This window comes from Pseudophryne corroboree, chromosome 1 (genome assembly GCF_028390025.1).
Source record: "Pseudophryne corroboree isolate aPseCor3 chromosome 1, aPseCor3.hap2, whole genome shotgun sequence".
NCBI lineage: Eukaryota > Metazoa > Chordata > Amphibia > Anura > Myobatrachidae > Pseudophryne > Pseudophryne corroboree.
Window position 1 is genome coordinate 1074259544 of NC_086444.1, and position 16438 is coordinate 1074275981.

The following is a 16438-nucleotide window of genomic DNA, read 5'->3' on the forward strand; positions in this document are numbered from 1 at the left end:
CATCTATATATATATATTATATATCTGTCTGACTGCTCAGCTCACACAGCTTATAATTGTGGGGGAGACTGGGGAGCACTACTGCAGTGCCAGTTATAGGTTATAGCAGGAGCCAGGAGTACATAATATTATATTAAAATTAAACAGTGCACACTTTTGCTGCAGGAGTGCCACTGCCAGTGTGACTAGTGACCAGTGACCTGACCACCAGTATATAATATTAGTAGTATACTATCTCTTTATCAACCAGTCTATATTAGCAGCAGACACAGTACAGTGCGGTAGTTCACGGCTGTGGCTACCTCTGTGTCGGCACTCGGCAGCCCGTCCATAATTGTATATACCACCTAACCGTGGTTTTTTTTTCTTTCTCTATACATACATACTAGTTACGAGTATACTATCTCTTTATCAACCAGTCTATATATTAGCAGCAGACACAGTACAGTGCGGTAGTTCACGGCTGTGGCTACCTCTGTGTCGGCACTCGGCAGCCCGTCCATAATTGTATATACCACCTAACCGTGGTTTTTTTTTCTTTCTTTATACATACATACTAGTTACGAGTATACTATCTCTTTATCAACCAGTCTATATTAGCAGCAGACACAGTACAGTGCGGTAGTTCACGGCTGTGGCTACCTCTGTGTCGGCACTCGGCAGCCCGTCCATAATTGTATATACCACCTAACCGTGGTTTTTTTTTCTTTCTTTATACATACATACTAGTTACGAGTATACTATCTCTTTTTCTTTGCGTCATGTGCTGTTTGGGGAGGGTTTTTTGGAAGGGACATCCTACGTGACACTGCAGTGCCACTCCTAAATGGGCCCGGTGTTTGTGTCGGCCACTACGGTCGCTAATCTTACTCACACAGCTACCTCATTGCGCCTCTTTTTTTCTTTGCGTCATGTGCTGTTTGGGGAGGGTTTTTTGGAAGGGACATCCTACGTGACACTGCAGTGCCACTCCTAGATGGGCCCGGTGTTTGTGTCGGCCACTAGGGTCGCTAATCTTACTCACACAGCTACCTCATTGCGCCTCTTTTTTTCTTTGCGTCATGTGCTGTTTGGGGAGGGTTTTTTGGAAGGGCCATCCTGCGTGACACTGCAGTGCCACTCCTAGATGGGCCCGGTGTTTGTGTCGGCCACTAGGGTCGCTAATCTTACTCACACAGCTACCTCATTGCGCCTCTTTTTTTCTTAGCGTCATGTGCTGTTTGGGGAGGGTTTTTTGGAAGGGCCATCCTGCGTGACACTGCAGTGCCACTCCTAGATGGGCCCGGTGTTTGTGTCGGCCACTAGGGTCGCTAATCTTACTCACACAGCTACCTCATTGCGCCTCTTTTTTTCTTTGCGTCATGTGCTGTTTGGGGAGGGTTTTTTGGAAGGGCCATCCTGCGTGACACTGCAGTGCCACTCCTAGATGGGCCCGGTGTTTATGTCGGCCACTAGGGTCGCTAATCTTACTCACACAGCTACCTCATTGCGCCTCTTTTTTTCTTAGCGTCATGTGCTGTTTGGGGAGGGTTTTTTGGAAGGGCCATCCTGCGTGACACTGCAGTGCCACTCCTAGATGGGCCCGGTGTTTGTGTCGGCCACTAGGGTCGCTAATCTTACTCACACAGCTACCTCATTGCGCCTCTTTTTTTCTTTGCGTCATGTGCTGTTTGGGGAGGGTTTTTTGGAAGGGCCATCCTGCGTGACACTGCAGTGCCACTCCTAGATGGGCCCGGTGTTTGTGTCGGCCACTAGGGTCGCTAATCTTACTCACACAGCTACCTCATTGCGCCTCTTTTTTTCTTTGCGTCATGTGCTGTTTGGGGAGGGTTTTTTGGAAGGGCCATCCTGCGTGACACTGCAGTGCCACTCCTAGATGGGCCCGGTGTTTGTGTCGGCCACTAGGGTCGCTAATCTTACTCACACAGCTACCTCATTGCGCCTCTTTTTTTCTTTGCGTCATGTGCTGTTTGGGGAGGGTTTTTTGGAAGGGCCATCCTGCGTGACACTGCAGTGCCACTCCTAGATGGGCCCGGTGTTTGTGTCGGCCACTAGGGTCGCTAATCTTACTCACACAGCTACCTCATTGCGCCTCTTTTTTTCTTTGCGTCATGTGCTGTTTGGGGAGGGTTTTTTGGAAGGGACATCCTGCGTGACACTGCAGTGACACTCCTAGATGGGCCCGGTGTTTGTGTCGGCCACTAGGGTCGCTTATCTTACTCACACAGCGACCTCGGTGCAAATTTTAGGACTAAAAATAATATTGTGAGGTGTGAGGTATTCAGAATAGACTGAAAATGAGTGTAAATTATGGTTTTTGAGGTTAATAATACTTTGGGATCAAAATGACCCCCAAATTCTATGATTTAAGCTGTTTTTTAGTGTTTTTTGAAAAAAACACCCGAATCCAAAACACACCCGAATCCGACAAAAAAAATTCGGTGAGGTTTTGCCAAAACGCGGTCGAACCCAAAACACGGCCGCGGAACCGAACCCAAAACCGAAACACAAAACCCGAAAAATTTCAGGCACTCATCTCTAGTAGCAAGTGCGTTGTGTCTTTAAGGTATGTTGCTTGTTTGGTCACTAATGGTTGAATTAGCTGGTCTAGAAACTGGGCAATGGGTTGAGTCAATGAAGCCCTAGCGGATGTAATAGGGCATCCCGGAGGGTGTAAACGATCCTTGTGGACTTTGGGTACCGTGTAAAGAACCGGGGATGCCATATATGTGAATGCAGGTCAGATCACGCTGTGGAGCTGCGTGGACTGGCGTCCGGCGGGGCTTCCGGTGGGTGTGCCTGTCACGTCATCAGGAATGCGTATATCAAAGAAATGGATCGACAACTAATGGATACTTCCACATATAAGAAACTACGGCATAATCCCACTAAACAATTTAAAGTTACCATCGACACCATGCTCAATCAAGCGGTGCTTGATGGACATTTGGACAACAAAACGGCATCAGCTCTTATGCAAACCCATCCCATTGTCCCGGTTCTTTACATGGTACCCAAAGTCCACAAGGATCGTTTACACCCTCCGGGATGCCCTATTACATCCACTAGGGCAGGCCTGGCCAACCTGTGGCTCTCCAAATGTAGTTAAACTACACATCCCAGCATGCCCTGCCACAGTTTTAGCATTCCCTAATAGCAAAACTGTGATAAGGCATGATGGGACTTGTAGTTTTACAACAGCTGGAGAGCCACAGGTTGGCCAGGCCTGCACTAGGGGTTCATTGACTCAACCCATTGCCCAGTTTCTAGACCAGCTAATTCAACCATTGGTGACTAAACAAGCAACATACCTTAAAGACACAACGCACTTGCTACTTACATTACAAGCAATACCAAGCGTTCCTAACAATACCATCATGTGCACGATGGATGTACAAAGTTTGTACACCGTCATCCCACACGAACAGGGCTTACGTGCCATGCAACAATTTTTGGAAGCTGAGAAATTTTCTGCACTAAATATTCCACTTTTTCTGAAACTTCTTGAATACACATTGACGCATAACTATTTTTTACACAATGGCGAATATTTTGTGCAACTTACGGGATGCGCAATGGGATCTAACATGGCACCCAGCTACGCTAATGTGTACATGTTTTCGCTAGAACGTCAGTTCTTTGGCTCGGCAATTATACAAGATATGATCCTCTTGTATAAACGTTGTATAGACAATCTCTTATTGCTCTGGACCGGGAGTCTCTCAGAACTCACAGATCTTCACTGGAACATCAACCACAGCAATACCCCCATCAAATTAACTATGGAATCCAGTTTCACATCAATCCATTTCTTGGATGCTCAAATTGACATTTGCTGCAATAACTTTGTGACATCTGTATATCACAAACCGACCGACCATAACACCCTATTAATGAATAACAGCTTTCACCCTCCAGCACTTAAAAGGGGCCTCCCTAGGTCACAAATGTTATGGGTTGCCAGGATCACTAGCGACAGGGGACAGCTGGATGTGTCTTTGGATCAGGTGATTGTTAAATTCTTACAGAGGGGGTATGACAGACGACAGTTGGTACGCATCAAGCAGGAAGTGCTTACTATTCCAAGAAACCAGTTGTTTCGTTCGTCAAGACAAAATTCGAGTAAAAAGATACCCTTTATCACACAATACACCACAGCCAGTTCAGTCACTACCAGGCCAACACGAGCATTGTGGCCCATTGTCAGCACGGATCCTTCTTTACCATGTTTTCATAACACCACTGTCATGCCTTGCTTCAAGAGAGGGCACAACTTACGGGATATGCTCGTAAAAACAGATGTCACTCAAAAGAAATCAATTTCATTGAAACCTTGATGCCAACGCTGCCTGTCATGCACCACTTGTAAATATATGGACACGGGATCTGTCTTCATCCATCCCAAAACCAAGAAGAAGTTCAAAATCCGACATCATGTCACTTGCACCTCACAATTCGTGATTTACGTCATTTCTTGTCCATGCGGCTTGTTGTATGTGGACCAAACCACACGCACATTCCGCGAAAGAATGGCCCTACACAGGTCTGCCATCAAGGCAGCCCTTGAGGGCAAACCTAACAATCAGCCGGTTTCTCTGCACTTTAAAAAAGAACAACACCAATTATGACACTTGCGACACATGATAGTCGACCACATACCGCTACACACGAGGGGTGGTGACCGTGCCAAAGCATTGGCACAAAGAGAAATCCAGTGGATTCATCGTTGTCTTCACTGGCCCCGGATGGACTTAACGAACACATGGCCTGGAGTGTGTTTTTGTGATGACTATAGTACATATGTCTTTTCAGTGGTAGCTCTTTGTTTAGAGTTACTTCTCGACATCTCATACATTATAGTTGAACACAGCCTCAACAGGGGGGTCAGTGCATTGGCATTTTTCCAATTTATGTTTCCTTCGACCACTTGACAGGCCGCAGTGGACTTTCCTCTCCATTATAAGCACAACTTAGCATGTGTTGACATTTCTTTTAGCCTAGTGTGCCTCGGTCCGATGGCTTTTGTTGCTTACCCATAAGTACCAGCTAGGAATTAGTTACCGACACCAGTTGCCATATGATTGTCCATAGCTTGTGGGCGGCTTGACATGTACATGCCTGCTATATTTATATGCCGACTACATTTAGATTGCATTTACATACTGCAATAGCTAAGACATTTAGTCTTTATGATGTTATTATCACACATTCATGTCCGGGTGTCATGCTGGCCTATTACATCATTGTTTTTAATCATCACTTTTACCAGTAGTTTTCATTGTCACATTATCAACTCTGCAGCGCTACCTTATTGGCCACTTACACGTTCATATTTAGCACTTGAGCAATTTGTCACTTACACCACGCCTAACATATCGCTGATTTTAACCATGTGTAATTGCATTTGTTTTTTTATTGCACATTCGATTTGCTGTGTTTACAATGTCACGCTTGTCATTTCCGCCAGGCTCAGCGGGCGGCTAGCGGTGGCCAGGACACCCGCAGTTGCCTGGTTACCCGCTACGTTACTTCCTGATGACGCGACAGGCACACCCACCGGAAGCCCCGACAGACGCCAGTCCCCACAGCTCCACGGCGCGATCTGACCTGCATTCACATATATAAGGTATGTGTTCACTGTTATGTTTTTTAGAAACATAGAAACATAGAATTTGTCGGCAGATAAGAACCACTTGGCCCATCTAGTCTGCCCCTTTTTTTTTTTTATCTCTAACCGTAATTGATCCTTATTTCTTTGTAAGGATATCCTTATGTCTATCCCATGCATGTTTAAATTGCTCTACTGTCTTAGCCTCTACCACCTCCGATGGGAGGCTATTCCACTTGTCCACTACCCTTTCTGTGAAGTAATTTTTCTGCAATTTTCCCCTGAACCTCCCCCCCTCAAGTCTCAGTGCATGTCCTCTTGTCCTATTGCTTCTCTTCATTTGGAGAATGTTTCCCTCCTGGACTTTGTTAAAACCCTTGATATATTTGAAAGTTTCTATCATGTCCCCCCTTTCCCTTCTCTGCTCCAAACTATACATATTGAGATTTCTTAGTCTTTCTGGGTATGTTTTGTGATGTAAGCCATGCACCATTTTAGTTGCCCTTCTTTGTACAGTTTCTAATGTATTAATATCCTTTTGAAGATATGGCCTCCAGAATTGAACACAGTATTCTAGATGAGGCCGTACCAATGACCTATACAGTGGCATTATTACTTCTTTCTTTCTGCTGCTGATTCCTCTCCCAATGCAGCCAAGCATCTGACTAGCCTTCCCCATTGCTTTGTTACATTGCTTACCTGCCTTTAAGTCATTCGAAATAGTGACTCCTAGATCCCTTTCCTCCTCAGTAGTTTCCAGTATAGTGCCATTAATACTATATTTAGCCTTTGGATTTTTGTGACCCAAGTGCATGATTTTGCATTTTTTGGCATTAAAATGTAATTGCCACACTCTTGACCATTCCTCTAGTCTACCTAGATCCTCAATCATTTGTTTTACCCCACCTGGTGTGTCTAACCTGTTGCATACCTTTGTGTCATCTGCAAACAGGCATACTTTCCCTTTAATGCCATTTGCAATGTCACCAATAAAGATATTAAAAAGCACTGGTCCAAGTACAGATCCCTGGGGTACTCCACTGGTAACATTTCCCTCCTGTGAATGCACTCCATTTACCACAACTCTCTGTTTTCTATCCTTCAACCAAGATCTTATCCATTCAATAATCCTAATATCCAATCCCAAACTTTCAAGTTTATTTAGCAGTCTGCGATGTGGAACAGTGTCAAAAGCCTTACTAAAGTCTAGATAAGCTATATCCATGGCTCCACCTTTATCCATCACTTTAGTCACACAATCAAAAAAGTCAATAAGATTTGTTTGACATGATCTCCCCCAGTGAATCCATGCTTTTGGGTTCCTGTAAATTGCCGGATTTGAGATAATCTACAACTCTTTCTTTTAAGAGTGTTTCCATCAATTTCCCTACTACTGATGTAAGACTAACTGGTCTGTAGTTGTTTGCCTCTTCCTTGCTTCCACTTTTGTGCAGTGGGACTACGTTTGCTCTTTTCCAGTCCTCTGGAATTACTCCTGTAGCTAATGACTGGTTGAATAATTCTGTCAATGGTGCTACCAGCACCTCTTTAAGTTCTTTTAGTATCCTTGGATGTATCCCATCTGGCCCCATAGATTTGTCCACTTCCAGCTTTGAGAGTTCTGTTAGGACCTTCTCCTCTGTAAATGTACTTGTGTCATTTTCCTGAATATCCCTGAAACTTAACTGTGGCCCCTTCCCCTCTCTTTCAGTAGTAAATACTGAGCAAAAATAATTATTAAGATGATCTGCTATTAAATTGTCTCCCTCAACAAGACTCCCAGGGGTAAATTTACTAAGAATCGTATTTTCCCGTTTGAGGTCAAAGTTCAATCACGAATGACATCGAAAGTGTAAATATGCAACTTTTTGAATTGATTACGACTAATTTACTAAGCTGCCGTATTCTGCATTTTCGGTTTTTCCGATGTCGATGTCATTCGTTTTTTTAGGCAGTGTTTTACGTGAGTGACTTGTAAAACACTGCCGACTTTAATACAATGAATCTCGGCCGGATCTGAGAGATCCGTGCAGGGCTTCATTGTGCACCTTGTAAAAAAAAAAAATATATGTTTAAACTTTTTAAAAAAAAATTGCGTGGGGTCCCCCCTCCTAAGCCAAACCAGCCTCGGGCTCTTTGAGCCGGCCCTGGTTGCAAAAATATGGGAAAAAAATTGACAGGGGTTCCTCCATATTTAAGCAACCAGCACCGGGCTCTGCGCCTGGTCCTGGTTCCAAAAATATGGGGGACAAAAAGCGTAGGGGTCCCCCGTATTTTTGAAACCAGCACCGGGCTCCACTAGCTGGACAGATAATGCCACAGCCGGGGGTCACTTTTATACAGTGCCTTGCGGCCGTGGCATCAAATATCCAACTAGTCACCCCTAGCCGGGATACCCTGGGGGAGTGGGGACCCCTTCAATCAAGGGGTCCCCCCCCTCCAGCCACCCAAGGGCCAGGGGTGAAGCCCGAGGCTGTCCCCCCCATCCAATGGGCTGCGGACGGTGGGCTGATAGCCTTTGTGAAAAGTGTTTGATATTGTTTTTAGTAGCAGTACTACAAGGCCCAGCAAGCCTCCCCCGCAAGCTGGTACTTGGAGAACCACAAGTACCAGCATGCGGCGGAAAAATGGGCCTGCTGGTACCTGTAGTACTACTACTAAAAAAATACCCCAACAAAGACATCACACACACACCTTGAAAGTATAACTTTAATACGTACATGCACCCCAACATACATACATACTTACCTATGTTCCCACGCAGGTCGGTCCTCTTCTCCAGTAGAATCCATGGTGTACCTGTAGAAAAAATTATACTCACATAATCCATGGTTGAAGGCTCCTCTGCTTGTAATCCTTTTGTAATCCACGTACTTGAAAAAATAAAAAAACGGATACCCGACCACGAACTGAAAGGGGACCCATGTTTTCACATGGGACCCCTTTCCCCGAATGCCAGAAACCCACTCTGACTGATGTCTAAGTGGGTTTCTTCAGCCAATCAGGGAGCGCCACGTTGTGGCACCCTCCTGATCGGCTGTGTGCTCCTGTACTGTCTGACAGGCGGCACACGGCAGTGTTACAATGTAGCGCCTATGCGCTCCATTGTAACCAATGGTCACTTTCGGTCAACCGCTGACCTGAAAGTTCCCACCATTGGTTACAATGGAGCGCATAGGCGCTACATTGTAACAATGCCGTGTGCCGCCTGTCAGACAGTACAGGAGCACACAGCCGATCAGGAGGGTGCCACAACGTGGTGCTCCCTGATTGGCTGAAGAAACCCACTTAGACATCAGTCAGAGTGGGTTTCTGGCATTCGGGGAAAGGGGTCCCATGTGAAAACATGGGTCCCCTTTCAGTTCGTGGTCGGGTATCCGTTTTTTTATTTTTTCAAGTACGTGGATTACAAAAGGATTACAAGCAGAGGAGCCTTCAACCATGGATTATGTGAGTATAATTTTTTCTACAGGTACACCATGGATTCTACTGGAGAAGAGGACCGACCTGCGTGGGAACATAGGTAAGTATGTATGTATGTTGGTGTGCATGTATGTATTAAAGTTATACTTTCAAGGTGTGTGTGTGATGTCTTTATTGGGGTATTTTTTTAGTAGTAGTACTACAGGTACCAGCGGGCCCGTTTTTCCGCTGCATGCTGGTACTTGTGGTTCTCCAAGTACCAGCTTGCAGGGGAGGCTTGCTGGGCCTTGTAGTACTGCTACTAAAAACAATATCAAACACTTTTCACAAAGGCTATCAGCCCCCCATCCGCAGCCCATTGGATGGGGGGGACAGCCTCGGGCTTCACCCCTGGCCCTTGGGTGGCTGGGGGGGGACCCCTTGATTGAAGGGGTCCCCACTCCCCCAGGGTACCCCGGCCAGGGGTGACTAGTTGGATATTTGATGCCACGGCCGCAAGGCACTGTATAAAAGTGACCCCCGGCTGTGGCATTATCTATCCAGCTAGTGGAGCCCGGTGCTGGTTTCAAAAATACGGGGGACCCCTACGCTTTTTGTCCCCCGTATTTTTGGAACCAGGACCAGGCGCAGAGCCCGGTGCTGGTTGCTTAAATATGGGGGAACCCCTGTCAATTTTTTCCCCATATTTTTGCAACCAGGGCCGGCTCAAAGAGCCCGAGGCTGGTTTGGCTTAGGAGGGGGGACCCCACGCAATTTTTTTTGGAAAAATTATTACATTTCCCACCCCTTCCCACTGATAAACATGCACGGATCTCATGGATCCGTGCATGCCTATACAAACACGGGATAAAAAAAGCAGGTCTGGTTTTTTTTAGCACTTTTTCACGATTTGTATTTTAGCACGGCAGTGTTTGGCTATTGTCGGCAGTGTTTGTGTTTTGCACTTTTTAGTAACTGACCGATTTCTACCAAATTGCAGGCGTATTTGACCGATGGTGTATTGATTCGTGATTTTTTCCAAGGACTTCCAAAATATTACGAATGCCCTCATCACTGCCGTGATTTTTGCTTAGTAAATTACCGAGATGACACTTTGAAGAAAAAACGGCATCTTGGTCAAAATCGGGACCTTAGTAAATATACCCCCCAGTGTCTGTCTTTAGTTTTATTATTCCGCCTTTTGTTTTTCTCCTTTCGCTTATATACCTAAAAAAAGTTTTGCCTCCTTTACCCACTGACTGGGCCATTTTCTCCTCAGCTTGTGCCTTTGCACATCTGATTGCCTTCTTAGTATCCTTCTGTCTAACAAGATATATCTCTTTGTCTTCATTATTTTGTGTCTGCTTATATTTCCTAAAAGCCATCTTTTTTGCTTTCACAATATTTGCTACTTCTTTTGCAAACCACACTGGTTTCTTTTTCCTTGTGTTTTTCCTAACACTTTTGATACAAAGGTCTGTTGCCTTTAATATTGCACATTTTAATGTTTCCCACCTCTACTGCACGGCTTCCAAGTTCCTCCACTCTACCAAAGAATCGCTTACACATTTTCCCATCCCTACAAAATCAGCCTTCCTAAAATCCAACACCTTTGTTTTTGTATGGGATGAGTCAGTCTCTGTCTTTATGCTGAACCATACTGCTTGATGATCACTGGATCCCAGGTTTTCACCCACTTTTACGTCCGATATTCTGTCTCCATTTGTAAGTATTAAGTCTAATATAGCGTCTTTCTGAGTGGGCTCCCTCACCAATTGGTGGAGGGATGCTCCCTGAAGGGAATTTAAAATGTCCCTACTTCTAGTGGAACTAGCAACAGACACTTCCCAGTTTACATCAGGAAGATTAAAGTCTCCCATGATTATTACCTCTCCTTTTAATGCCATTTTAGTTATGTCCTGCAATAGGTACTTGTCGAGTTCCTCTTGCTGACCTGGTGGCCTGTATATCACGCCAATACGAATACTTGACTTTTTCCCTGTTTCTATGGTCACCCAAAGGGCCTCAGTTTTTTCTTCAATACTTTGTATTAATGTAGTATTTATGCATTTTTTGACATACATTGCTACCCCTCCTCCTATTTTTCCAATTCTGTCCTTCCTAAATAAAGTATATCCCGGTATAGCTATGTCCCAGTCATGATTTTCATTGTACCATGACTCTGTAATTGCCACAATGTCTAGATCATCCCTTGTCATTATTGCAATTAGTTCTGGGATTTTATTTCCTAAGCTGCTAGCATTTGCACACATAGCTTTTAGAATTTTGTTTGTGCTTTTCCTGTTCCTAGCTATGTTCCTCTCTCTGCCTAATTTTATTTGGTTTTGATCTGAATTATCTTCTATTGCTGTGGATATGCTACCTATTCCCTTTGCCTGCAGAAACAATACCTCTGTGTTGGGGGAGCAGATTTCTTTATTCTTGTTTGGTTCACTGCCCCCCTCTGTTAGTTTAAATAGTTCTTGATGAAGCATCCAAACTGTTCAGTTAGTATTCTCGTTCCCCTTGAAGATGGGTGCAGGCCGTCACTTTTGTATAAGCTCCTATCTTGCCAGATGGTGTGACTGTGGCCTATAAATCGAAATCTCTCCTCATTGCACCATGTCCTTAGCCAAACATTGAAGTTTCTGATGCGATGAGTTCTGTCTTCCCCTCTGTGTACTGGCAATACTTCTGAAAAAGATACAGTGGTTGCCACCTGCTTCAGAGCAGTCCCTAACTTCCTAAATTCATCTTTTACAGCCATGAGTTCAGCATTTGCCATGTCATTTGTCCCTAGGTGGACAATGACATCCACCTCCCCATCTTTTCTTGCTGCCTTCAAAATTCTTAGCATGCGCTCTTTATCCCTTGGAGCTGTGGCTCCAGGTAAGCACCTTACTTGTTTCTTTACTTCATTTGCATTTCCCAGATGTATTCCTCTATTACTGGAATCTCCCAAGAGAAGTGCAGTCCTTTTTGGGGATGCAATTTTTCTGTTCCATTTCCTGTTCCTATAGTTGGTAGAAGTCCCCATATCCTCCTGTTCTGTAGTAACTCTATTAGTTGTATCTTCCAGCCCTGCAAGAGTAGCATATGAGTTTTGCAGTGTCACCGCCATAGGTGTGCGCAGGGGGGGGGTGCCTGGTGCGCACAGGCACCCCCTATTGTCTAGCACCCTGATCTCACATGCCTGTTGCAGTGATCGCCGAGCAGGCTGATTACTGTCCCCTCTGCGCTGCACCCTGTCAGGACTGCATTACTGTCCGAGCGCCTGGGTTAATCAAGGATGCCACCGCCCACCCATCACATGCCCACCTCTCTCCTTCTATGTTATGCCAACGCCAGACACTGATTAGGATCAGCATGCAGCCAGCATTCCTCTTAGGAAGACAAATTCAATACTGGCAGGCGGCCGGCAGCAGCATTGACATGTCACTCGTTTTTCCAGCAGCAGCAGTACTAGTCTGCGACTGTCAGTGTCAGTGAGTGACTGACTTGTAAGTAAGCTGCTGCAGCTTGCAGGGAAAAGAGAGGGGGAGCCAGACCAGGCTGAGGAGGAGTAGTGTAATTGTAGTGAGTGCCAGCAGGGGTGTTTGTTTGGTGCACACCACAACATCTGACAGTGTATCTGCTTTATTAGGATTGGCACAAGGGTGGATATTTTATATTGCGATGTCAATATATGGTGCTAGACACACCCCTCCGATGGTGCACCCCCTAATAAAATGTGCTGCGCACGCCTATGGTCACCGCTTGCGGGAGGTGTCTGTGTCTGTGTTTTGTTTCACCAGCATACTGCCTTGAAAAAAGCGCCCTGCGTGGCGCTGAAAGATTGGCTACGATATGCCTTGTCTTTGATTCACTTGTTTATTACAACCATTTATTCACCAGTCCTCGGAGTGCCACCTGTTCCTTTACCATTGGGAGGGAGTTGGCATACCCCTCTCTAGAAGGACATTGTGCATATTGACTCTTCTAAGGAAGGCACCAGGGCAGCTGCACAAGTATTTTGGGAGTGCCGACCATACCAGCTTTAAATATATATATATATATATAGAGTCACATGCCAAACACTCGAGATGAGAGTTGAGACAGAACCAGCACTCTGCGTTTGATTTTTCAAGATAGATTTTTACTCCAAGCAGTGTTTCCAAACATAGGTAATCACATCGACATCAGTATAAGAAGCAAAGGCATATACTCATCACTGGTAACATCCCAAACAGCCGTTTTCGGTGAACAACCTTCCTCAGGGGAATAACCATGCATATGATCTAGCTGCCATGTGAAAAAAGTGCTTGTGTGCCGTGCAACTATTGCATCAATTGTGAGCTACTTATGTATGCTCACAATACCGTACTCACCACCAACACCTGGAGTCCAATGCCGCCATCAGGGACCCATCACCTCATTACACACACACCCGGGGGCACAGGCCGTGGAACGCACGCCAGTTACCGCGTAACCGGAAGTTCCAGTACGTGGAACGCAGGGTGCGTTTCACACAGCGGAAGTATCCCCAGTCCGTGCAGAGCAAGTCGGCAATAGGTCCCCAGGCAACATACAGCGTCCACCACGTTCCTGGTGGCGATGACAGGAATACAGCAATAATAAATCCACCATGTGGTGCAGAGTTAGCTAAAAGAGTAACATAATTATGAGCATTAATAATAACATAGACATATCGGCGCTAAGCGTTACTATGGTAACAAAGTTAAATGTTATGAAGTGTATTGAAGAATGCTCATAATGATGTAAAGGTATATAATAAAAAGAAAACAATACTGCAAAAATGAAGAGTAATACACTAAACATAGGGGATGCTTTTTAGAAACTGTAAACATAGAAACACAGAGATGCACAAAACGTTAAGAAAAAATAGGACACACTAATCACTGTGTCCACCATCAAATCGAGGGATCCATCAGACCACTGCACCATGACTAAACTATCAATGGAGGAAGTAAAAAGTCAAACGTGCATCATAAGGTCCATATATAGATATATATGTATTTTTTTTATTTTAGTGTGAGATGTCTCACTTGTATGATACAGTACAGCTGTGATAGAGAAACATTCTGATAAAAATTAATTGGCTCAGGATTTTGTTCTGAAAACATTTTTTAAGAATAGGCTCCCCCTATAACAATTTATATGCTCATTCCCGTAAAACAAACATATATATGACTCTCTCAAGAATAATATTTGTTTATTCAATAACAGCTTCTGCTCCTAAACTGGCGCTATGGAACATTTGTCTGGCAGCACTTTCCAATATAAAGAGGAATTATGTTTTCTTTACTGTTTTATTATGATCCTGCACATAAAACTGAGAACATTTTTGTACAAAACATGCAAGAAGTCTCTATGCAACATGCATTTCCAAATACTCTTTTAGAGTTGCGTAATCTACAGTATGAGGCACTTGCTTTTCACAATTGTAGTATGGTGCTCGATTTATGTATATGCATCGCAGCTATGGTCCACATACCTTTCCAGAAAGTTGCTGCAAAAGCCTCATTGCTCCATTGGCATTCTGCAGCATAGGTTCTAAACTGAGTAGAATACTGTCCCAACGAAAGAAGACCTTGTTTAGATGTATGATACTTGTAGCTGCTGATGAAACCACCTAGGTTCTTTAAACATTTTTATGAATATGCCAATGAAGGTGTGAGGGTGCTGGATTTAGGACATAAAGCCCCTCCTTTATTCACCCCCCCCCCCTAAATACAGTGCTCACACAGATAAGGAGAATATGCCTTATAATTAGAGATGAGCGGGTTCAGATTTACTCGGTTCTTAATGCCAGAACTATCGCAAATTCCTTTTTTCTGGATTTTTCTTATTGGCTAACCAAATCACGTGACGTCCGTGAGCCAATAAGGAGATTCGGGTAAATCCAAGTAAAACCGAACCCGCTCATCTCTACTTATAATCACACATTTATTGGAAGGTAATGTACAAAACAACACAAACCTCCCCAATTAACACCACACAATCACCATAGGGCTTTTAACAGCATCTCATAATTATTATATTGGAGTCTCCCCAAAAGTCCCAGCAGAGACCCCAAAACTCATCAGAGGCAGTTACCCCAGTTTAATGCAGTTCCTACCAGGATCTCAGGTAAGCAACTCCAGCAGACTCTTCAGTGTCCCGACTGCATGGCCACTGCACTTCACCAACATGGTGGGGTCCCAGTAACCAAACTCTGTCATCTGCAGGGATATTCCAGCAGACCTCCCAGTGTCTTCAGAATACCTGCTGCCTCTGAAGCTGCTAAACAAACACACTTCTGGCATTTTCCAGCATCACATGATTAGGAAAGAGTGACACACCCCTCTCCCAGTACCTGTTCCCTTTTAAAATCACATTTAAACATGACTAGGAGCATTTTCATTTACAGGGCCAGCAAAACAGGAAATCCCAGAGGAACAGGCTGGAAAATGTGCGTCTACTGGGTAGTAAAGCTAATGAAACAGGAAATAAAAAAGGATCATGCTGGGAGATGTAGTTAAACTAGACAGTCCCAGCACAATATTTACTCAGAGGATTGACCACCCAGACCACTGGGCTCTGTTTTAGAAAAATCTGATTATTAAGCAAAAAAAGATCCACATGACTTTTGAGAAAGTCCTGTGGAGCATGATGAAATGCGTTAAGGACTCCGCACACACATGCGTCATCACATCCATCATCGTTTTGTGAAACCTCCGGCTGATGCCTATGACTGCAATGGGACACAGGAGAGTGACGAGACCCAAGGACGCTCTGAGATTAGCAACCAGCCTGAGATTCAGTAAATACACTAATACACATGTTGGAGCAGTGTCAGACTGGGGCATGAATGGACCACAGGGGAAATGCAGTGTTAGGGGACCATGTTTAGGGGTGTGGATAGTATCCAGAGAGGGTGTGGCCAGAGACCTGACTAACCATTATAGAGTGCATTGTTTGGGACCCTTGATTAATATATGTGGTAAATACTGCTAGTGCATCATGATAATGTACCAGATTAATAACAGCAATGCACTCTAGAGAATACACCACATTCCCATGGGGTGTGATACTTAATGCCAGCAGTCAGGATGTCGGTGGTCACATGATCGACCGCATCATCCCAACTTTTACAATGCCGACAGTGGACAAGATAACTAATTTAACCCTCCCCTGCCTTCTACCTTAAACCTAACCTGCCTGGGGTGGCTGTTAGGGCTAAGATGGTGGAGGTGGCGGCTACAGCTAAGTCACAGGGGTGGCTGCTAAGGTTAAGACTCGGGTTGGGGGTGGCGGCTATGGCTAACCACCTCTAGTACCTAACCCTAACCAACTCCTGGGCCCTAACCCCAATACTTACCCTTGGGATGTCGGTGGTCAGTGTTCTGGCATCAGTCACATGACTGCCGGCATCCAGACCGCCGGGAT